The following is a 23,973-nucleotide window of genomic DNA, read 5'->3' on the forward strand; positions in this document are numbered from 1 at the left end:
ATATATATATATATAACCTTTAGAGTGCATCTGTCATTAATAGAAAATGTAAAATGGGGCATCTGCCAAGGAACCTCAGAGTGATGCAGGTTTAGTGGGAGTTAGAAATCAGTCCTAACTGGCCAAAGAATCTCAGAATGACACACATTTGGTCCTTTTAGGCCTCAGAGTGAAAAGTGATCCATCAGCTCTCTTAACCTCAAAATTACTCCTCTCTCTGCTGATATTTTAAAGCTCCAGAGGAACCTGTGAGCTGTTGCCATCGCATTCAGGCAGAGACATTATTGAAGGAGCGATGCTTCAAAATCAAAACCTGAGTATGTTTTGTGATTGACCTTGTGAAGAACAGTGTGCTGTCCCCGCTGAGAGCTTTGCACTTTCTGGCAAAACAATGCAGCTTTGCAACAGAGATGATTTGGGTCAACAAACAATTTGGGCACAGAATGAATTAATCTTTGATCGCTCATACAACTCCTTAGATAATAGTAATAATAAAAAACAGGCTGTATTCACTCAAATCACTCTTTTATTTATTGAACTATTTGCTGACTGTGGGGTTAAATGTTGAAGAGATATGTTCATATTGTATACACGTTTCCCCAAATGGGGTGACATTACATTAAATGATTTCCTCCAACTTGTTTAGGTCCCATGAGTTATGAGTGCAGTTGAAAGCGAAAGAGAAGATTCCTTGTCCTCCATGAAAAGGTGCTCCACAGCGCACAGAGGGTTTGCAACATAACTGCGGCGTCTGCGACATCCAAGGCTGGATTACCAACCGGGCAAAACGGGCAACTGCACTGCATGTCAACTGATTGTTCTAAATTAATGAAAGGTTCCTTGGCAATATGTCATTAAAGCACATGATAAGACATCATAAGAACCATATCCTGCTATTCATTTTTTACCTAATCTTGAGCCCATCTGTCAAAATGTTCCAATGCTTCAGTCTTTTTCTTACATGTTGCATATTGCTGAATTCATTTGTGTTTCATGAAATAACCACATGGCAGATAACATAGAAACACTGTACCAATTGCAGTGGAAGAGTGAGTGGAAGGGATGGGTAGGAGGTGGTTTGATCATTTGTGCCCCGAGGCACCCTTCTATAGCAGGTTATCCCAGCCATTGCAACATTGCATTATATATTCAAGATGAAAAGCAATATGCATTGTGAAATAAATAGCAGTAACTTACATAATTCTGCACAAAATCACATTTTTAGGCATGCAATTGGTTTAACTATTAAAATATAATTACATTTTGGTATTATGTTTGCATATATAACCTACATATCTTACCCAGGCTATTTGCCTATACATATAAAACCAACAAATAAAAAGTGGTGCTTTTTGCATTTCCAATTTTATCTATTGTCTAATACTACAAGCCATGGCTGTCAGAAAACTGCCATATGTTAGTATTGTTTCTACACTGAGGCTGAGAGTGTCCACAAGGAATCAAATCCAATACAAATCCCTGTTTGTATTATTAGTGATGTAATTCTTAGTGTATCCTTCTACATTACTATACAAGATTTTACAACAGCCGCTGAATGTGTTGCACCATGCAGCTGTAAAAGAGGTTGAATTAGTTGGAATAAATTATCAGTAGTAGTGGTGCGGTGCGGGCTGGCGCCAGTCATGGCCAATCACATCAGTTCGTCTCATTCCCTTTAAAAGCTCTGTGCGCCTCTCCACAGGGCACTGACAGTTGGGTTATGGATGAGGAGCCTGGCTGTGCCACAGCAAGGAGAAATGGATGTCCCTGTCCAGGAGGTGCAGAGTTGAAAGGTGCAATTTTGCAGCGTCATATCAGCTCTCAGGATCAGTTAATATAATAAAGCATAATCAATGCCACATCAAGCATGACATAAATGTCCGTGTTCCCTCACAGTTCTGAGAGCACTGGCCTTGATGTTGCGACACTTCGCTGTCTCTCATCATGGATAACACATCCAGACCCTCAAATCCTTTTACCCCATGGAAAATCAGCCTCGTTTGTTTACCTCGAGGGCTGAGTTATATCTAACAATCATTCGTCACAGGACAGAGTGCCCTGTCTCTCCCTTTCATCTCACTCCAGTTTGGCCTTGAAGTACGACCTGAATGTGATGCGCACGCACCCTCGCTCCGCTCCAATCCTCCATAGACAGAACGCACAACAAACAGGCTTTTATTTTAACTCATTCTACCTTAGAGACACAAAGCATAAACATTTGGCTGTTGTGCTTTTCATCGGTTTAGTATGCATGAGGTGATGGAGCTCGGGTAACCACGCTCCAAGAGCAGCGAACAAATCAGTAGAGGATGATTGTTCCCACTCACCTTTCGGCAGTGCAATTTTAGGGACATTAAATGAAGTGCCAATGCAGAATTCAGAGAAGATAATATGAAATTTTGAAAGCATTTGGCATCAGGTTTTTTTGCACCCAACCCCCCCCCCCCCCCCCTCCCTTTTTGTAAAGTGCAGCCAGTGGAGAGTTTGGCTAATGTGTGATGTCCCTAATGCGGACATAATAGGAGAGCAGCGCTAATGTTGCTACGCCAACAGTGGAAATGTCACAGTTGACACACTCAGGCTTAGTAGAACTGTAATTAGCCTAAACACAGGAGGACTACACAAGAGAGGAACAGACACAAAGCTTGAGAGAGAAGAAGTGTGTTGGGATGTGAAAAAAAAAGAAAAAAAAGAATGACAGGATGACAAATTTATGCCGAGACCATTTCCGGTTCCTCTAACGCTAATGCTGCCGGCTCTTTTGTCAATCAAAGACTCCGAACAAAAGATGACTCATCAATTTGCCACACCAAATTACCCCTGCTTTTTTGTAACCTCTCCCCTCCTCCTCATTCCACATTAACCTAAATTGCCTCTGCTTTGCAGTCCAACATGAACCAAATGACAAGCAGCACACGCAGTGCTTTGCCTCTTTTTCCGACTCATTTCACATTCAGCCATGGAAATTAAATCAGGACAGTGGTTTTTTGACACTATTGTAGCCTAGTAATGAACGCAGCAATTAGGTGGTGAAAATTAATTTAGAGGGGGGAAAAAAGGGCCCCCATTCAGATTTAAGACCCTTGAGCAGATTGTAGTTGTGATGGCATTTTAACTCGCTGGGTGTTATAAAGAGAGTCACCACTGGGAGGTGCTCTTTCACACACCTCATGCACACACACACAGTGGCAGTGGATTAATGCTGATTGATGTGCAGAGGCTTGGCCCTCTCTCAGCTGCTGGCGCTGGTAATTGCCTCCATCCTCCTCCCAAAACGAAGAAGCACAGTGAGAGAAAGAGAACATGTTTCCATACTCAGCCCTTCCAGCAGGGCAGTACACTTCCCTGGATCCCTCCAGAAACACTCACAAAATTATTCAGCAGACATCCACGCTGGAGTTTTGACGTTTACTCCCAAATCTGACAGCACCTGACAGGAACTGATGAGCGGAGTCAGGCTGGGCTAAATTCTCCACTTTTCTTGGCCTGGTTTTGGTGCAGGACCTGGTGGGCCAACTAGCCTCAGGTGTGGAGAAGATTTAAACAGATATTTGTTGGTTTCACAGAGGTAAAACCTGAATTTCCGGGCCAGTGTCAGGCTTTAATGTGTCTGAATAAAGCAGCTAATGAGAAAATATGTGTTTCCATGTGCCTCATTGATCATGTTGAGCCTGAGAGGGACAGGAATTAAGGTCTCAGACAAATAACTTTGTCCAACTGCGGCTGAGAGCCAATCCTTTCATACCTTTTCAATACAAAGTGAGGGGTAAAGGATGTGTAATACATAGATAGGTGGGGTTATAAGCAGGAGCGGCACATTAAAAGGTGCAGCTCCTGTGTAATAATAGAGTTTTTTTCCGTTGGAGATCTGTTACACACCTACTGGTCTTACTGCTCACCTAACAGGAGAGGGAGACTTGCTTTTCTGATCTGCTCTGCTCAGAACTACAATAAATCCCCTTCCTCCTTTGCAAACAGGGCCCCCTTTTAATAAAAACATCCGTCCATACCAAAAGCAGCGGTCAATAATTCTGATGTATTTGTACTTGATTATTTGTGCAATTTCATAGTTCTAAATCTTTTTTTTGCACTTTTTACTCCACTACATATATCCAACAGTTGTACTTCATTTTCAGAATGAAGGTCCAGCGTGTAACATTGAGGAGGCTCCATTGGCAGAAATGTAGCATGTTTCCATTAATGTATAATCACCTGAATATAGGAGTTTTTTTTATGACCTTAGAATGAGACATTTTTATCTACAGCGGATTGCCCTCTGGGGAGGCCACCATGTTGAACCGCCATGTTTCAAGGAAGGAACAAACCAAACACTGGCTGTAGATAGGTTTACGTTTTTCGCACATTTCGCAGCTACCGTAACTTCTCCCTCGCGTTTGGAAAGGGAGGATGAAGCCAGGGAGTTGTGATTTGCAACTACACCTCTAGATGCCACTAAATCCTAAAATATGCCATAGAATTCTAATAAAAACTGTCATAAAGGAAGTTACCATATATGGTTCCTTGCCCGCGAAAGGGTTAAGTATATTTATTTTACAATACTTTGTGATTTTACTTATACATGTCTTTTTAGAGTGTGGTATCGCTACTTGTACTTAAGAATTTGATCCAAGATTTTGGTATAAATCAGTCGATATGGAAATCCACAATTTGCATTCCTGAAAATGGATTTTAGCAAGAGAATTGATTATGATCTCTTCACAGTTGGAAAGCTTGTACAATGAAGCAGGATACGTGGTGTGTTGTGTGGTTGAGGAGGAGGAATGGGGTGGAAAACAATGAGTCTAAACTGTTTGATGAACAGTAAGAAGAGGAATGTGGGAGTGGAACAAAACTGCGAGCGACAGTGAGTCCTTTGTTTTGGAGGAGCTATCAAATGCTGATAAATGCAAACACTCGACTGAAACCTGTTCCTGGTGAGCAGTTAAGTAGTGAACACAATGCAAGATGTTTTAAATATACTTTGCAGACCAGCTGAAACCGTGCCTCCCGTCTTCGCACCTAAGTACACATGGCCAACCAATTTAAAGAGCCGGTGTAGACTTTCAGATTGTTGATTTTGGAAATGTACAAAGCTGGACACACCACCACCTCCAGCCCGACTGCTGGGAAAGCGGCTTTCTAACACAGTGTGACGTACTAAACAACACGTCGTTTGAATCATGTAGCGGCTTTAAATCAGGAGCGTGGCACCAACAGTCACCTGGCACTCTGTTTGATTTACAGATGACTGTTTTACTGCCCAGCACTCGTCATTATACAGGCATGGGAGCAGATACACATGCACCGTGCCTACTCACGCACTCACACACAAAGCAAAGCAGAAACCAACAAAGGAAGCGTGCAGAGAATATCAGGCATAGGAGGAAAAGCACAGAGGGAGGAGGAGGAAGGGGGAGATGGTGGTAACAACACACATCATATTTCACAGGTTTTGATAGGAGGGCACGAGGGCATGGAGGCATCGTGGAGGAGTGGACAGCTGAGTTCATGTCTTTTTTCCTTAGGCTGTTGAAAAGATAATAAACAAACACATACATGATCCCTCTGTTTGTCAGGATGATTGCATGTCTTAAAGTTCGATGTCCACGCTGTAAAGCTGTTCCCTGCCAAGTGACCTCTGCCCTCAGCAGGCAGGTTTAGCTAATTAGTGTGATTGCTGTGCAGCAGCAATCACACGCGTATTGTATGCATGCTACTTGTTATTCTTTGGTGTGTTTTTGTGCTCACCTGCAACTTGAAAGACATCCAATCCAACTTTATTTGTTAAGCACTTTAAAAACAACCAAAGTGCTGTACAGGAGAATAAATAAGACATCATGAATGTAAACAGTGATAGTGTTGAAAAGTGCATCATTATATGTAGTTTCCCATGTTCTCATGCAATTGTCATGTAATGTTTTTTGACAACACATTTAACCGCCAATAGCTTTAATGCTACTGACATAATATGTCAAATTGTGTGTAACCCTTTGCAGATATTTGCTATGACTTTTCTTATTGATATGTTATACTTACATATATATACACACACACACACACACACAATACATTCCATCTAGGCACCCATTATATTTATATTTTAGAACAAACTGCTTTAACCTTAATCCCACCAACTGTGGTACCCATATCACGGCTAGAGTTTCGACTGGACCCAGGAGCAGACACTCAGACAGGACATGGTAGTTAATGGAGCTTTATTCCACACGCACACACACAGGGAGGGATTGAGGGGCGGCACAGCAGGAACAGGCAGGTGAAATGGCGTAGTGACTGGAAAACACGGAGGCACAGGTGGCTGACTCAGGAACTGCACAGGAGGGACCCTGGAGCACAGGGGAGAGAAAGGTTTAACCAGGGAGCAGGCGCAGGAAAATCAAAAGTAAAACTTTGTAGGAGTAGCTTAAACACTTAAAGGATTCACGAAAGCTACCACTACGTAGGCTGAATAACAATCTGGCGATGAATAGGAGGAAGACGGGGTTCTTGGAAGGCTGAGGTTGATGAATTGATTGAAGCGCAAGGTGAGGCGCACACAGGGTGGAGTGAGTGGAGGCCGCACCCCTCAGACACCACAGGGAAGGAGGGAGCAAGGGAGCGGAGGGGAGCAGAGCCATGACAACCCGCAGACCCCAGAGGTATACGTTTTGTCATATCTTGCATGTGCTTTATTCTATTATTCCAATTTTTCATGACTTTGTCAGTCAGTGTGTTCCTAATGACTTCATATCATTGTTTTCTGTTTTAATTAGTGGCTTTTTTAGTTTCACACAATATGCACATTTCTAAAATAAACTTTCCTTAAACAATAATAATCTTTTTTTTCAGATGACTATTTCTTCTCAAAACATTATATAAACGCTATATAAGTTAACATTTTGCTATGATGGTTGTTTCTTACACAAATGAATCCCTGGGGTTAGGGCATTACAAACGCATCCTGTGCAACTGTAAATTTAAAAAAAACACAAAACTTTATTAATTTCATGTTTATTTGATAGGGACACATACAGTTTACATAGAAAATTGCATTAAAAAATTGCTAATTATCCAATGGACTGTATCACAACAATTATAGGCAAAGCTAATTTCCAATGATCGTCACTAGAAGGGCTTTTAAAATGAAAGATTTTAGATTCTATTCTGTAATTCTTTGCTCATTCAGTTTAAAACATTTAAACTCTGACTCAGTATTTCATAATTTTGACTCTATGAGTATTTTGTATTTTTATCAATCCTAACTTTTTATATTTTTTTCTTCTGTTGGCATATATGGGCTTCCATATTGAATGGGGGTTAAATACGTTGGTAGGATGAGGGTTACTATTTCAAAATGCTCAGTATTAAACACTGATCAATTGTAATTGTGACATTTACTGTTTATGAGTCATTATAAATTATATATTGCATTGAATGGAGTATAAAGAGGCCTATTCAGTCCCACTGTATTTCATAGCCAGCACTTGTATACAGCACAAACTCCCTTTATGAAGATGTGTGCAGTCACCTTTATATAGCATTTATAGGTCACCACTGGTATACAACACAATGCAGTGCATGCTGATTAACCGTCGCTGAGCTCATCACAGTGACACAAACCATAATGCATTACAGCCTAATGCTTAAGTGTTTTAAAGCCCCCATTCACTCCAACTGCATCTATAACTCAGCTAATACATTAAGATTAATGTGTTTTCATATGAATAAAATCATCCAAAAATGCCAATCGGCAGCAATATGCAAAGTAATCACACACATTTTCCATTTGTTTGTTTTTCACTTTTTGTTATAGCAGCATTGTAAACACAAGTATTTAACAGTTTTAAAAACTGTTTCAGCTCCTTAAATCAACAAATTAATACCTGAAGTGATTGTGGCAGTGTAATATTTTCCTGATTATGGAAATGGTTCATTATTCATTGAATTTTTTTAAATATGTGTGTGTGTTTGTTTGTGTCTGTGTGTGTGTGTGTGTGCCGAATAGCTATTGAAATGCTAATCTTCCTATTAAATCCAGTTGACTCATACAGTGCATTGCATTCCCTGAGATGTGTGAGGCTTTTATCAAAGAAAAAAGAGAGAAAAGATTCATGAAAATCGATATCAGTGTCTCTAATAATGTTGCTTTGGTCGGCATTGTCAATTCCAACTATGTGAGCACTCATATATAATGAGTGTTCTGTGGGGTTTTGCATTTAACACACTTCACACAATAGATCACACCACAACAAACTCACTGAATAAGTTTACTTGATTTCTCGTCTCTCTGCAAACACAGCAGCACATTATGAGCCATTCCAGTCAGCCATTTTCAGCGGCTCGCTGAGGGTGATCGTTATAATCAGTCCCGCTGTTTTTCCAAGGTGACCTCTGAACAGTGACAGTGGACAATATGCCCACTATTTCATCTGACAATGCCGTTAATTTACATCACGCCACTTCTAATCTGACAGCCCCTTTCAAACCTTTGTCACCATGAATAACAATATATTACAAAGAATAGAAAATAAAAGAAGAGGATCCAGCTGTAGATGTTATTACAGTCGTATATAGCTTCCATTTATTGAGTGCACTATAGCAGCTAGCATTGGCTTCTGCCTTACTTATTTACTAGTTTTCCCAAAGGAAAGGAATTTTGACAAACTCTTATTTAAAGCTACATTCATCTTTTTGTATCAGCAACGGGAAAATGATAATGTGTAATGTTAAAAGGGTCGCTCATATCCAAGATTCAGCTCACTCCCAGAGAATTACCATCCAGCTCAGACGTTTTCTACAGCTCAGAACATTTTAGCATATTTTAGCTAATTATTTTGGCAGTAATATCATTTCCAGCAGGGGGCTGTTTTCCGCAAACAGCACCAAAGATCAGACAGACAAAGTTGTTAACTAACTTGGTGGAGACAAGAAGGGAGATGTTGGTTTGCTAGAAACACTCCAAATAAATGCTAAGTGTGCTACGTGTCTATTGGATATGCAAATAGGAAATTGTATGCTAACATGTTAGCCATAAGAACTAAATGAGGTGATGTTGTGTTTAAGTGACCACACGACCAAGAGAATAAAATGATACTGCTTTAAAAGGTTCCCATATTGGCGAATGAAAAATATAGCTAGCTATATTCATGAACTAGCTAGCTAGCGAGTGAGTGGATTTTGAGATAAAATCTGAACTTGCTAGCTTTCAGTTACTGTTTGAACTTTCACGCCCAAATTAAACACATCTTGTGTTTATGTTTTTTTGATGAGAGAATTAAATTGTATCTAACACTGGTTTTCTTCCTGTGTAATAGAACTTTTTAACAGCAGCCATTTTCACACATAATAGTAGGGTAAACACAGGTGTTACCAATGATACTAGTTAAGGTTGTGTTCCATTCAGGTCAATCAGAGTCAGGTTGCTGCTATTGTACATGTTGACTCACTGGAAAGACTGCACTAAATAGAATGGAACCTTGATTAGTATAATTGATTACACCTGTGTTTACCCTACTATTTTATGTCAAAGTGGCTGCTGTGAAAAAGGTCTATTGGTGAGCTTTAGTGAAATTGGTGAGTTCATAAAGAAACCTTTAATGCTCAAAGACTGTCAGGGCTTTCCCTCAATTGTTTCACAACCAATATTTTAGCCAACTTATAAATCATTTTGCTATTAAACACTGGACATTTTCCACATATCAGCATGTCAATTATATTTGGCCAACTGTTCATTAAATAAGAAAAACACTCAACAGGAAAGCTACTGCACATTATTTTTTCTTTTAAAATAACAATTAGCACTTGTCCAGGCCTCTTGCATAAGTCTCCTTCTTGCCCTAAAACTCTATCCTTCCTTCCTTCTTCCTTCTTCCTTCTCATCCTCCCTGTCAGGTTGTGAGCTATGTTCCTGTGTAACAATATAATCCTTTAACGTGATCAGAGGCAGTTCATTTTTAATTACAACTTACGAGGGTTCTGGTTTGAGGCATGACATCATCTTTCTTCAAAGTGCGCTCCGCAGACTTCACAGAGGAGGTTAGCCGGGTCTCCCCAAAATAGCAAAACAATAACCCTCAGAAAGGATTAGATGACACCAAGAAGCAATCTGGCGCTGATCAAGTGAATTCCATCAAAAGTTTGCAACGATGGCCCCACCCACACTCAGAGACTTGGCGCTGTGTTTTTAAACGCAGACCCCAAGAGCAGACCTGGCCTTGTGAAAGGTTGTGCGACAGGAAACAGTCGATCACAGACCTTTCTTTCATCTTTCCTCTCCTCTTTTCTTCTTCCCTTCAAATAAACAATGGCGGTAGGGTAATGAGGCCCCTGGGTGTTCTGAGGACATGAGATGAGAAGGAGACCTGGCCACACAGGACGTATAAAACAAGTAGACATGAGGGGAAGCAAGGGCCCAGCCGCCTCATTAGGGAACTATGAACGATGGTGGCAACTATTCATTTTCCCTGCTAACGACTGCTGCCTGCACACACACACACACACACAGCACATAAATACAGACACACTTATAGCATGAGCTAGCAGACACATACAAACACGTCAAAACTCAGAGGACACATTGAAACACGGTGGGACGCTGTTAGAGATTATAATTCTTTTCCTAATGGTTGGCAAAGAGGGAAAGAGACAAAGAGAGAGGGGTCCATTAAGAAAGTAAGAGCTGCCTGGGGGCCCACAATGCCACAAATTATACTTTATATCTTAATAACTTGGTTTTCAAGAGACAGAAAATGCTCTCAATTAATTTACAATTTGTAAATTGAATAGGAACATAAATTACAATTTTTTTTCATTTACAAATAAAGGCCTGTATTACTGGTAAGTAAGATGTAAAGCCAAAATGAGAAAATTATGATAGGGCACCATGACAAAGCTTGGTGAGTTCTGTCGTATTGATGGTCTTGTATTTACTGGACGCTTATGCAGTTATTTATTATATTATATATATTTCTTTAATTACTGCTGAAACAATTGCTTGATTGATTAATGCGGTGATGGACAGAAACTTAAGCGCCACTTATCAGGTCATTTAGTCCTTTATAAAGGAAAAACACTTAATATCTGCTGGTTCATGCATCTCAAATATAAGGATTTTCCTTTGAGCTCTCAAATTATGTGATGATTGATTGATGAGTGAGATAATATAAGATACTGTAAGATGTTCCTTTATTGATGCCCTGTAGGAGACAGGTGTTCAATTTGGCACAGCAGCACATGGGAAATGTAGTGCAAAGAGCAGAAAAAAGGTACAAATATAATAAAATATAATTAAATAAATAAATAATAATATGCATAAATATATGCAGTATATACAATAAAGTGGAAAAGCTCATCATTACACCCTCCCCTGCTTGGTACATGCCCATAAAACCCAAACCTTTAAAGGTCCTTTAAAACTAAACAAAGCTCCTCTAAAGCAACAGAAGACACAACGAACAGTCGAACTCCTTAAGTTGATTGGACGAGGTGCTTTAAAGGATAAGGCTGGCGATATTCTATATTTTTGTCACAGTCAACAAATGCTATAAAAAGACCAAACCCAGCAGTGCTTTATAGTTTTCAGACCCATCTCCATTGGTTCCTACTGAAGACGTAAATCTATAAAAAAAAGAAGGGTCACAAATACATGCGTTCCTTTTTCAAAATGGCTAAATAATCTGCTTAAACAGCTGGACACTGTAGATTTGAGCAAATGTAACTCAAACAGAAGGGAATCATGCATTTGTTGGGGACTATTTCCAACTGCCGATTAGTCCACATTTAGCGCTTTCTCTTGCAGCAGGACAGTGTATGTGGGATAGAATGAGAAAAAACTACGCTGTGTGTGTTCATGGTCATGCAGGAACAATACAGTACAGTACCCAGTACAACAATGTGGCTCATCCAAGTGTTTTTAATAGTTTTGGGCAACAATGATATATTATATACACTTGCTAGCAGGTTTAATTTTGTAATCTTTTGTTACGATTTGGTGCTATACAAATAAAACTGAATTGAATTGAGTGAGCTTAGAGTCATGAATGCTTTGGATAGCAAGCACTGTATCGCTCCTGATGATGAATATATGAATGTATGTGTGAGTGGGTGAAGTGTTGTAAAGCGCTTTGTGTGGTCGCCTTTCCATAAAAATAATGAGTATTTAAACTTGCTTGTGAAAAAATCCCAAAATGCAGTTTGATTTGATTGATTGATTGATTTAACATTATTATAATTACGACTTCTCATTCATTTCCAGGGATTTCCATCCTTCATTGCTTTAGAGTGCTTAAGTCTTGAGAGATCCCCGTTAAATAGGCCTGTTGACCTTTGCAGTCGCTTAACTCATCACTGACAAATCCGATATCATTGCTGCTGTGAATGAGGGTCCTGATCTGCTTCACTTCAGAAGTAAGAGTGCCGTGACTCTTTGTGCTACTGTGGAAATTATTACACATATGGACTGCAGATTCATTCATAAAACAACACCCAGATTATTGGGATAGGCTTGCGCGAGACACAGATGGATTTGGAGTCTGGAAACAGACGTCACATGCCAGTTTTTTTCTTTTTTTGTTTGCCCACAGACATGCATGGACACCTTAAACACTACACACATAAAGACACACACCCTACATACCGCTGGGTGTTTGAACAGAGAGTATTAGCCTTGGCAAACAGGAGTGTGCATTCATCAAGCTGTAGTCCTGTTTCATTTCCCCGTCAGGTTTTGAGCCTCAGCACAGGTCAGGAGGAGTGATACCATTTCACCTGAGCTCCTGCATGTTTAATCCCCCCCTCCATCCCTTCGTCTCCTCTTGCACACCTCCGTCTCTCTCCTCTCGCTTGCATTGTTAGTATTTTGCTCCCGCCCCCAAACCTCATCCTTCCTTCCTTTTCACTCCATCGATCAATTCCTCTCAATCCGCTCCCTGCGTCCCTCCCTCACCCTCCATCAATCCATCCACCCCTCTCTCTTCTTCCTTCTCTCCTAAAGACAAACACTCCACAGGTTGGACTCCCTTCTCCCTCCATCTCCTCCTCCCGCTCCCCATAGACGGTGTGTTTGCTCAGGGATTAGGCCGGGCTTTGTGCTGTTGAGGAAGGAAGGAACTAATCAGACTCTTATTTGTCGTTGCATTCTGTGTCTTATGGTGAGAAGGGAACCCGACCCGCCGGAGGCTCACACACACACACATGCACAGATGCACACATGGCGAGTGGGCCGAGCAGGCTGAAAGCTGAGAGCCGGCCAGAGGAAAACACACACATACACACACGTACGTGCACACAAGCCAGCCAGACGCAACCCAACACCCCGCTTGAGCAAGCGTGGGCGTGCATTCGCCCCTGGACTGCTCTGTTCTCTGCCGTTTGTGTGTGCACACGCGTGTCCAGCACGGCCTCGCTGCTCTGTTGCCGTCTTTGTTCCCAGGGCAGGCCTGTTTTCTGATTGGCTGGCTTGATGTGTGAGATATGGATCTGTGTTTTTCCTCATCAGCGGCGGCTCTGATTTGACAAATTCTGTTTTCCCTGCTGTCGGCGGGCGNGGCTACGGCGGCGACGGGAGGCAGCTGCACAGGCGAGCCGCTCATACGACGCTTCCTGTCTGCGTGTGTGTGTTCGCTCAGTGGTCGTAGTGTTTCCACACGTTTGCACAGCGACCGACGTGTATACGCATAGAAACTCTGAAATCACAGACACACACACACACACACACACATACTGTACACATTCTAACCATTTCATCCAATCAGCTGGCTGATTAGTCATTGCTCACATCTCCTTCTCCACTTGTCTGCTACATAATTCATGGATCTAACAGATGGCCTTGGCTCGGATCAAATTCTCTCAAAGCTCTTCATGTTAGGCAGACTGGCTCTTTTTTCAGGTAACTCAGGTGTGGAGCATCAAACCAGGCTTACAACAGGTGTATTGACCTCCTATTCTTTCTTCCCCAGACACACACCTCAGTTTATTTTGAGAGTATGAAGAGCAGATGCTCCTGTCATTGTTAACACAAATTATTAATGTATTTGTAAATAGGCAATGTGAGGGGAAAGAGTTATTTGTACTTCCATCGATCCAGTTTGTACAATATGTTTACAAGCTGCACTGTCTCTCCAAAGTGACCCACATTAATCTCATAGTGTTTCTGTCTTTGTGTCTTTCTGCAGGTTTTTTTTATCCTTATATTTTTGAAAATGAACTACCTGGAATGGGACATTACTTCCCATAAAGGTGTATCCCAGCAGTTAATAGACCGTATGACACATAAGAATGGTCAAAAACCTTGGAGCAGAGGACAAGATATCCTGACTTTTAGACCCTAGTAGGGTCAAGACCCAAAGCCATTGGGTCCTACATAGGGCTGTCACAATATTAGATTCTCACTACACGATTGTCGTGACTATATTATTGCTATATCTATAGAAAATAAATATCAGTGAAATTCATCTTTCACTTATTTTGTTTGTTACAGTGGTAATACTGGCTAGTTACTGCGTCGTTTTATGGCACGTGGCAACCAGCACTATGGTGCATTACTGCCTAATACTATATTGGAGTGTGAACAAAGCGAGAATGGAAAGAAAGAGTAAGTCATTTAACAGGTGCTGGACAGTGGGGTGTCCAGAGAAGGTGTCCCCTCTTGTGCCACCCCACCAAAGTCTGGATATGCCCCTGCGCTGGATTATTTACACAATATTATCATATGTGCATTACTAGCAAGACAACTACTAATTCCTACGCTTCCCATAATGCAACACAATCGTGTTTATCACTTCAAACCTTCATTCTCCCGGTTTAAAACATTTCCGTAGAACTCTGAAGCCTCCAACGCCAAGCCAAAACAACCCTGATCACATCATCAGGCTTGTTTTCTCATGCCTGACAAAGAGCCACAGAACACATTAACTAGTACTCCCTATGATGAGTAAACTGACCTTGATGTGTGCCCCTTTATAGTGAAACCTCTGGATTCACAAACGTAACAGTGGTTTACAAAGGCAGCTCAGTTTCAATAAAAAGTATAAACCTCTCAAACCACTCCTGCAGTGTAATCTTCTTCTTGAATTTCCATCCATGTTCCAAGTAAACTGTTGCTTCTTTGCATTAGTTGAGTGTGACGAACATAAACAGCAAACCGAGCTAACGACAAACAGGAGCTCTGTGTGTGTGTGTTTGGAGCATAGTGACCATACAGGCTGACATCAGACATGTAAATACTGCAGCAGTGGTTTGAGAAGTTTTCATGGACAGGCTTACAGTATTTACTTGTGCAAGTTGACTAAAGCTGCCATCCTTGGTTGCAGAGAAATTGCAAACTTTCTGGAGCAGTGGGTCCCAACTTCTATAGCTTGTGACCCTTTGAAATAAACCAGTGTGGGTTTAAAGGGGCTGACCATTGCTGTCATTTCCTCTCACCTCTCCACTGTCCCCCCAAATATGTATGTAAAAAAAAATTAAAACAAAGCAATTTCCATTGGTTGCAAATGTCAACCAATTGTGAACAGGCCAACCAAAGAGTGATTCTTTTAACCTTATCAATGTAAGTTTGGGCTTTCTATGCCCTCAGATTTATCCCGCAAACCCTTGTCAGGTTGGAAACCATATTCCTAGAGCCATATTTTAAAGCTACAGGGGTTGGTGTTAAAGCCTCCTCACCCACATCTTTCCAATTTCTGAATTGTAACCTTCTGAGTTCTGGGTTTACTTCTCTCTCAAGCTCGTTTTCCTACCATTTTTCCTGCCGTCACTTTTTGTGTGTCCAACTGAGTGAACACCTTGAGTGTCTTTGAGGAGAGACCGTCTAAAAGTGTGAGCCTATGCTTTATAGACTTATCTCTATGTCAGATTCATTGCACAGAGACTACAAAGACATGGACAACACGCAGAGATCAGGGAGGCAGTGTGATGCAGCCAGGAGACGATGGCAACCCTTGCCTTTAGACAAAACCCTGTACGAACATGTTGTTTTCGAGCATTTTGAACCCTTTACACTGCACAGATCCCTCCAGCTGGGTAAGAGCTGGTAAGTTGAAGAACAATACTACTACATTCATTATATACCACATTTCATTTCTAGCACATGACTAATAATAAGACAATAATTCTCCCTCTTAATACAGGCACTATGTACAAGGATAATAATTCACGGTAGATTATAAGAAGTAGTTCGGGAAACCATTTCTTGGTCAACTGAAAGCTCCCATTTCATGCTTCTAACCCCACACTGTTGTGCTTAGGCTGCGGGGAACGTGCAGTTCCCACAGCTGGCTCCTTCTCTCGAGCACTCTCGCCATTTCTCATGTCGAATTTTTTTTGTCATGGATGGAGTAATGCAGAGTTGGCCTGTGGCACTTCTAATGAGAATGCAAACCTCCCAGGGCTGCTGCCACCCAAACGGAAGCAAGGAAGCGGCAGGCACACACACTGATACAAATAACACACAGTATTGTATACACATCTATTTAGCTTAGCGTGACAATCATGTGATTTTTTCTGTTGTGATTTTCTCAGAAGTGATTCATTAGGCTAAGATCTAATCTCTGAGACCAATGTAACCGGACTGCGTCAGTTGATCGTCGCCCCGGGCACTCGCTGAATGAACTGGGACCCTGAGTCACTCTCACTGAATGAACAGTGTACATACAAAGGCTTTATTAAATGGAATACATGCTGTATGATGCATTAGTTACTGGATGTCTCTTCTACCTTGCCAATGCATTTGGCAAGTAACTCAAATTAAAAGAAATTTATCTTGATTCAAAATATCTATGACAGAATGATTTTTGAAAAAGCCAACTTCCCAAATTAATACGTACACACACACACACACACACATAGAGGCATGCAATATACACTCGTGCTGAGGAGCTGGCCAACAGTGAACCAGAGTGAGAGCACAGCTTGGGTTTGCCCATGGAAAGAGTGGCATCATCCCATTGGTCCTAATATAAAGTAGAGACAGCACGGCGATGTGGCCGAGTGGCTGCAGGGACCAGATGGAGGGCTGCAGACAAAGAGACCAAATCATCGTCACAGGGTGACAAATCTGTGTCTCCAAGGGAAGTGGGGTGTTATCATAGCATGTGTCTCCACATCCCACACATGAGGTTGTATGTTATAGAGCACAATGTGCCTTTAATAATCAGAGGAATAAACAGCTAATAAAAGGAGGAGCTATTGTGTCCAGCTGCACTTCAATGGTCTGTTTCCCGTCATCATTAGCAAACACTTCATGGAAAACTTCTGCATTTTCTTGCCAGCCTTTTTGGGGGTTGAAATACTGCTTTCAAAGCCAACTAAATCAAATATAACTCCTCTTTGCCAAATATCTCACACACATATTTGTCACGGGCTTGATCATTAGCGGAGAGCGGCGTGCCTGTGAAGACATGTGGGTACCAAAAATTCTATAGGATCTGACATTTGGCAATCCTGAGCCGGTGAATGCATGTTGTGACTCCGAGTTCCCATTTCTGACAGCTTTTTCTTCTTGATTTATGACCTTGAGGTGAAACAGAGTTCCCCTGTCCACCTCAGAGTGAACAAACTAATGAACCAGATGCATTATTTATTATTGAAAAGGCAAAGCCCAGAACAAAAGCTGAGGCTGGGCTGAAAAACACTGAAACATTCCAAAAGCACAGAGAAGGAATGCTTTTTCTTCCTTCCCTAGTTATTTTGCACGTCAACCTGAAGCTCGTGCCAAGTATAATATTAGTTAGATAAAAGATTGTTGCAGTGTACTTGGTAATGTGAGTAGATGGGGCAGGCACTTCTTACGCTCTAATTCAGGAATCAAAGTGATTGTTGCTTATCTTGATCAGCGGTGGGCTGCCATGCTAGCTGTGAGAGCCAGTGGAAGAGATTAGATCTTAATTGTCAGACATTACAGTGTGATGGCAAGCAGAGAGACACTACTGTGCCTTGTAATAATCCTTCGTGGTGTCGACACTGAATATCCCAAGTTAAAATAAAACTAACAAGCTGAGGATTGTGTCATTCCTTCTCTAGTAACGTTAATGAGAAAGGACTTATTCCTGTAATATTACCTTACTTCTGGCAAGGTATTCACCAACCTTTGGTGTAAACACTTCAACCTTTCTTTCTGCTGTGGACAAAATTCTTTTCTTTTCCTTTTGTCAGGGAAATCTGTGCACCAATGAGTTGCCGTTACTGTGCTACATATTCGTTTAAAATTTAATGAACGCTTTTTTGGCGTGTTTTACCATCTAAAAATTATAATGCCAAAGAAGTGCATCATTTCTGGGAAAACTGCATTTAAAAAAAGCTACAAAACAGAGCTCATGACCACTGGCTACACTCTGGTTTGGCAATCTGCTGGGCTGTGGAAGCCGTTCCGCTGCCATAGAAATAACTAAAGCACGAGAGCTATTTCAGGTAAAAGCTAGCTGATGACATTACCACAGCTAGCATGAACTAAAGCTAAAACTAAATTTACTCATTGATTTATCCCTAGCTGTTACCTGTAAATGAGAAGTATCCATTTTGATGAAGTGATACATTAGTGATTCAGTTTATTAATCAGAACTAAATTAGGCAGTAGCTAAATCCAGTCATGGTGGGGAAAAACAACCTAAACTAAATCCTGCTAAAACTGGCTTAGCAGAGTAGCAATGGTAAGTGAACCTAGCAAAACTAATATAAATAGTAATAATAATAAAGTACCTATAAGATTTCTATAAACTATGGACTGAATATAATCAAAATACATTTTATTTACTTAAACTAGTTGGACAAGACAGGCTTATCTATAGTTAGAAAATGGAAAAATTAGGGAATTACAACCTTTTCATTTAATAACTCAAACCTCTTTTCTTGACCTCACTGCTTCTGTAATGATTTTTGTCTTTGTAGGGCAGTATTGTCTCAAGCAGTGATTACCAACCTCTTGTGGCCCAGTAAAGCACTCAGAATTGTACTCAGAACCTGGCAACCAAGATTACGTAACTCTATAAGCAAAGAAGAATCTTTGCATGTCGTTTATACTCATTTTTGGAGCCTCGAAAAGGTAAATACAGCGTTTTAGAAAAGAAAATAATCAAGCAAAGATTAGAGAAATGTTTAAACATTTAAACATTTTATGGAGCAGAAATACGTTTTTGTTCTCTGCCGTTTTATCATCTCACTGAGACCCCTTGCAAAGTCCTAGCACCAAGGTTGGGAACCGCTGGTCTAAAGTAGGCCCTATAGCAATGAATACAGTATAGTTCTCACAAGATTTAAAAAAATGAAACAGCGTGAATAGACCTGCATGGGTTGTTAGGAATCAGTGTGATTGTGTGGGAAGAACTTATCTGTGTTTTTGTGGAGATGTACAGTAGCAAGTTCAAAACAACTAAAAGAGGTAAAAAAAAAATTACTTTTGGACACCAAAGCAAACCTAAATTAAACACAATATTTCATTTTTACTAAGACAAACACACTGTAGTAAACACAGGAAAGAAGTTAGTGGTTGCTTTAGCCAATGGGGTCTCACCCTTGATATTACTGTTTATCTTTGTACTTTTTCATGAGATAAGTCCATCCTCTGGCCTCCAAGCTGTTGTTCTTGCCATAAATGTCATCAATCATAGCAGCATTTAGCACTCCCTTCACATTAATAACGGTACTTATTTATTAAAGCTTTGTTGGTTTGTCAGCAGCTATGAAGAAATGTAGATGTGTATGTGTGGGTGTGTGAGAGAGACGGAGAGGTTGACAGAGTATTGAAGCCCATTTCTTCCAGGAAAGATAAAAATAGATAAAAGTAATGCGTGAGAAAAAACCTTATCATTATAAGATATTAAGTAGACATATGGAGGTAAAAATATCCTCCCGAGCTTTTCAGTTTATGAGTATACAATTATTTCAATTTGACTTAATAAATAAGTTAAAAAGTCAAAAGTATTGTTATGAGCTTATCATGCATAGTTTTTCATGTTACATTTTTCCAATATTCTTGAATTAATTTTTAAGTTGACTACATAAATAAAAAATACTTCTGGTAAACTGAAATGATTAATTTTTGGTATAGTTTGTACCCCTGAATGCAGGTCAAGTTTCCATGAAGTGAACTAAATCAAAAATATGACATACTAAGTTTTTTTGTTTTTCCTTTTCTAGGCAGAAACTTCCATAACTCAAAGATTTTCTCCAATTCGTAAGATTATTTTAATTTGACTTAATAAATCAACATTAAGAAATAAGTCAAGATTTTAATTTACCAGTTATAAAATTCTATTTATAATATTATTTATCATCCGTTTCTTTCCATGTTTATTTTTTATTTTGTTGGCAGGAATGGGCTTCCATAACAGACCGACATTCTTAAATTAATGCAATTATGTTGGTAACCTTTGCTATCTATAGAAATTATAATCACCAATAGTGACATGGGGCTATAGGGGACAGAGGGATATGTTCATTTTCTCAGAGTTTTTAACTTGCAGGATACTGCATGTATGTATATATGTATGTGTGACCTTAGACAGCGGGATGTCCATAATGGAACCAAATATGGAGTCAAAGGTTTACTGTGAGATGCAGAGAAAGCAGTATTTACGGCCAAATATCCCAGGGTTTTAAGCAAAGGAATTTCACATGACACATCTGTAAGAAACTTCATCCTGATAAAAATCTTTAACATTTTCACTGACAGAAACATGTCAGAACACACTCTGATATTGTCAACCCTCGTTTCCACAAGACCCAAACAACCATGCTAGGAGAAACCTCCCAGCACAAACACTTGAAACATTATGACAAATGTTTCTACATTCATATTTACCCTGGCAGAGGTCCAGGACAGTGTTGTTCATCACACAAACAAACAGGAAATACCTCTGGCATGCTCAAACTTTATCTCAACATCAGCACAGCACCGTTCATTTAGCACAGATCCACACTCGAGTCCACATGTGAGGCCTCGACATCTTGCTATCCACAAAGGCTTGCAATCTTTTTAAGAGTGGCAGGGAGCTCTTCATGGATGATTACAACAAGACGACTATGATGTACATGTATTTTGTTTTATATTCCGATGATCCAACATTGAGACAGAAGATAAGACAGGGATCTCTCTGACTGCTAGCCTGGCTAATCTACTTCGACAGCTGTGCGACGACATCAGGAATTAGTCGTTGCTCATGCAAATAGAGTGCATATGCTAATACTGGAGCTAATTGGTGGAAAGAGGAGGGGTGGGGGTGGGAAGGCTTGTCAGTTGGAAGTTAGCTGGATGGAGACGTGTGCCTGCTCTGCTCTCAGCAGTCTGAAAGGCTTCCAGCAGCCCTCATTACACATGTGAAGTAGACTGAGCACTGAGATAACACCATTCAGTTTTGACTAATACAGATGGCAAATTTGTTGAGTCCTTACATCACTGCCACTTTGAGCAGATTTGAATCTCTCTTGCTTCGCATGCTGGATGTGATGAATACATTGACATTTTTAATGCTAATACACTCAGTGAATGCTGTGATTGTGAATAACACCAGTGAGGCAATAGCTGCCATTACTGAACTACCTTTATTACAGTAAGGAGCAGTATCCAGGGTATTGTGGTCTTTTTAATTGTCGTGTAGTCTGTATTATGTGGGTGATACATAAAAGAACAAGCCGTGACTAAACAACTTCCTTTGTCCTGAAGCTCGCTTTTTTCTGTAGTTTAATTGTGAATTTGAAAGTGTTCCTGTAAATTCTCAGTTGTAATAATAGAAAGGTGGATAATTTAACAATACTATCAATTTTAATTATTTACCATATTATTACCATAAATATTATTTACCATCCTCTACAGTGAGTTATTATCTGCTAAAATGCCTCCAGTTGTATCTTCAATTTTACATTACTGTTGTATAGTCGATCCTCACTGTTCAATTCAGGCAAAAGCTAAATAAGGAAAATCGATTCTCTCTCATGTTGCCTTTGTTCCTATTTCTCCTCCCACTTTAATCTTCTCCATCACTTGGGTTCCTCATCCACAAATTATTACTCCATCATACATGGCCAACCATCTCTCTGTCTGTGTTCCTTGAACCAACCGGGTTGTTAAATGGGGCTCTTTTAAATATCACTGCAATCAGCCCACCACCTCTCCATCACCACCGTGAGATTGTGCCAGGAGATTAATGGGTTTACTGCAACACTGCCAGTGTCTAGACTCTGGGGTGACCCTGTCCCTCACATGCTTGCATTTAATGAACATGCTTCATGGTGGTGGAGTCTTCCTCTGTTGCTAACTCAGTAAAACGTAATTCATTTCCAATTATTATCTCCTCATTGAACTCATTTGTCGGGTAAAGCCATGACAGTCAAGGGTACTGTGGCCCCCAAACCTGCTGTACTGCAGACCACCAGCCGTTTAGCCGATCAAAGAACAAACCTTCTTGGCACTCTCTTGCTTCCTGGGTTCACATTTCAAGTTAACCAAACTGGTTATAATTAAGATGTCTGCCTGAGGATGAAGAGCGAGAACTGGATAGGAAAAAAACATCTGATCCTGGCTGGAGCTCAGTTTGCATGTGACCGCACGCATATAAAGACACAAATATATGCATACTTGTTTTATTATTCTCTCACTGACGCACTTGAGTGCACACACACATACATCAATAAAGAAAATCCGAGAGCTTCTCCTCTACCAAGGTCTCCACCCCAGACCACACAGACCTGGATCCTCTGGAGGCCTGGCCCTGGGCTGCTCTGACCGGCTGGCCGGCCGGCCGCAGAGCAGCATCAGGGGGTCAGAGTTGAAGTAGGAGCTGTATTCCTGGCAGTTGAGGCGGTGTTGACTGGTAGGGAGGAAACACCAATAGGCCAGACTCCAACCCTCACCCCTCAGGGATTGTTAGGGTCAAGGACTACATCTAGTCTGGCTCCATTGGACATCAATGAATGCACATTGTCGGCATGGTGTGTCTGAGCTCCAGTTTATTTTTCCCTCTGTCACTATTTAAAAAGAAAGAACTCGAAGTGCATTACAAGACATCAGTGACTGACTGACACAAGTAAAAGTAAAAAAAAAACACTAGTAAGAAAAAAGAAAACAGGAAAAGAAAACACTACAACCTTGAGGTTCTGCTTTATTTGATGTCCACCAAGCCACAGGGCGTAACTTCTGATTGTCACTTTTTATAGACGCACTTCTCACATCAAGTATTTGATGGGTTTTTTTTTTGTTTTTTTTTTACCTCAGTCTCTGAGGATTTGATTGACTGGACTTGAAGTGACCCTTAAAAAAAGAAAAGAAATCCACTGGTTCACTGATTGTAAGGAACCTGCCACCTCTCTTTAAATGAAAGGAGTTTTTGTGGTACAGTCCGTTTTTATCAGATCTGCTTTGTGAATTGTATGCTACTTTTAAACTAGGCATTTCAGACTAAAAATAACTTTGGAAATCTTCTTTTATGGTTAATTTTAATTGTGCTCACTGGAAGACTACAGGCACTAAACTGCTGTAGTAGTACTGTTAGAACTGCAGTACAAACTGTGTACTGTATTTGTGTAAATTGAAAGATTACACACATTTTTAGATTCAAATGCTCAATGTGTCTGTCCTGTTTTCAGCCTGAACTAGCAAGACGCACATGCTCGGAGACACAGTCAAACTATAACAAGAATAATCCAACACTTCATGGGTCCTGTTGTTCCCATCCTTTCCAGGAAATTACATATAATTCTCAATTCATTGGACAGTTTCTGGTAATAATTCTGTAATTAGGTACTACTGTATAAGGGAAATGAAGACTTAATTAATTATTGGGTTCAAACTTATTAGGGTAATTTTAAGTGGAGCAATTAAAATGGAGAAATTAGTTCAAGGAAAATCCTCTGGTAAACTGCAACTGCTCATAAACTCAACACTCAACTGAGCTCAAATAACTTTCTCACATTTTTTTGTATTACATTTCTTTGCAATCATCAAATAACGTAAAATAAAGCGTTAACCAGAATATCTGCTAAGGGACAGTT

At 40.4% G+C, this 23,973-nt stretch overlaps 1 long non-coding RNA gene across 1 annotated transcript in view; it reads left to right on the forward strand.

Moving 5' to 3' along the window:
• LOC118341020 overlaps positions 1-806 on the forward strand; it is a 15,013-nt gene extending 14,207 nt beyond the window's left edge. Inside the window, exon 3 of the long non-coding RNA XR_004797397.1 lies at positions 647-806. This is a non-coding gene — a long non-coding RNA (uncharacterized LOC118341020). The remainder of the gene's footprint in view (positions 1-646) is intronic.
• Positions 807-23,973: the final 23,167 nt, after the last annotated feature.

The sequence above is a fragment of the Morone saxatilis genome, unplaced genomic scaffold, assembly GCF_004916995.1.
Source record: "Morone saxatilis isolate NCDOM2014 unplaced genomic scaffold, NCSU_SB_2.0 Contig7, whole genome shotgun sequence".
NCBI classification, from domain to species: domain Eukaryota; kingdom Metazoa; phylum Chordata; class Actinopteri; family Moronidae; genus Morone; species Morone saxatilis.